General features: G+C 36.4%; 1 long non-coding RNA gene across 1 annotated transcript in view; it reads right to left on the bottom strand.

Annotated features, from left to right (window-relative positions):
• Positions 1 to 761: 761 nt before the first annotated feature.
• Positions 762 to 1,409, bottom strand: part of LOC116704463 (uncharacterized) — a 10,021-nt gene continuing 9,373 nt past the window's right edge. Inside the window, exon 3 of the long non-coding RNA XR_004335686.1 lies at positions 762 to 835. This is a non-coding gene — a long non-coding RNA (uncharacterized LOC116704463). The remainder of the gene's footprint in view (positions 836 to 1,409) is intronic.

Genomic DNA, 1,409 nt, shown 5'->3' with positions numbered 1-1,409 from the left:
AGAAGGCACTCCATCGGTTTCCTGCTGAGAACCATGACCTCAGATTTAGAGGTACTGATCCTCATCCCAACCGCTTCACACTCGGCCGCGAACCAATCCAGTGAGAACACTGGATTGGTTCACTGGATCAATATAATTTTTGTCTGTAAATTTGACAAATCCACTATGAGCCACCTGATTATTAGACTTGATTTGCATTTTTTGATTTTGTAGGTAGGCCTTCTCCTACTAATAAAACAAACACATGGTAAATATAAATTTAAAGAAAACAGAAGATAAACTCAGTGAGTGGCTCCTACAGATCTGAAAACAATTAATTCAGAGAAACTTTAATAGTAATTTGTGAAAACTCAAATACAATCAAGTTTTTGAAAATCTACAGTTTTTTTTAATAGAATAAAATAAAATGAAACATTACATTTCAATCAGGAACACTCTTGTCATAGATTTAACAATGTATTGCAACAAATGGAAACAGAGTTATGCTTGGTGCTGATGGCTTCGCTCTTGATAATGTTCCCAGGACCAGCCAAGCAGCATGCTAAGCTGAACAGGGAGCACTATGCAGGAACCACATTGGGTATAAAAGTGAGCTAAAAGAAATACATTGAAAATCATTTAAAAGTCCTGTTAGGACTCTGAAGTAGAAAGGTGGAGGCAAAGCATTGTCAGCAGCAGCAGTGAAAGCAGTGTCAGTTTAGCAACAACCAGTGAGTAGGGAGTCCTATTTAAAAGGACTGCCTTAAAGTGAGAATGGTTGTGATTGGTGTGTGTTCTGCCAGGAATGATAATTCAATCAGCGAACGTATGACTTCCGTGTCCTGCATGAACTAAGCTTGATGAATTTGGATAGATAGTTTTCAAAATAAGATATTTCTATGCCATACTTGAACTTGAATAGGCTACATGTAACAGTTAGCATCCAGCTGCTTATAAGATTCAGATCCTTACAGCCTTTCTTCATATCTTTGAAAAGTTTTCTTGTCCTATTTCCATTTTTTTTTTATTTAAAGAAAAAAACTAGTTTGCATTCTGAATATGAAACTTATTTCCATGTAATTGATTTGTTTTTGCAGCATAGACAGACATACAACATTTTTTTTCTCTAACCACATTTGAAAAATAAAAGGACTATAAAAAGCAACAATGATTAAACCCTGTCTACAAAATTAGAACAGAAAAAAACAGCAACACACACACACACATACACACACACACACACACCAAGGATTTCTGTCCTGCAGCCATGTTTGTCTGTGCATTGTTTTTTGCTTATTTACCAAGCCTTGTGTTAAACCTTTTATCCTTGTGTGTACATATGAATGTACAGTAAGGCTGTGCTAGTGCCGTGTGACTGTGTCTATAATTGTGTGTGTGTGTGTGTGTGTGTGTGTGTGTGTGTGTGTGTG

The sequence above is a fragment of the Etheostoma spectabile genome, chromosome 16 (assembly GCF_008692095.1).
Source record: "Etheostoma spectabile isolate EspeVRDwgs_2016 chromosome 16, UIUC_Espe_1.0, whole genome shotgun sequence".
Lineage (NCBI taxonomy): Eukaryota > Metazoa > Chordata > Actinopteri > Perciformes > Percidae > Etheostoma > Etheostoma spectabile.
This window is presented reverse-complemented; position numbering and strand designations above follow the sequence as displayed.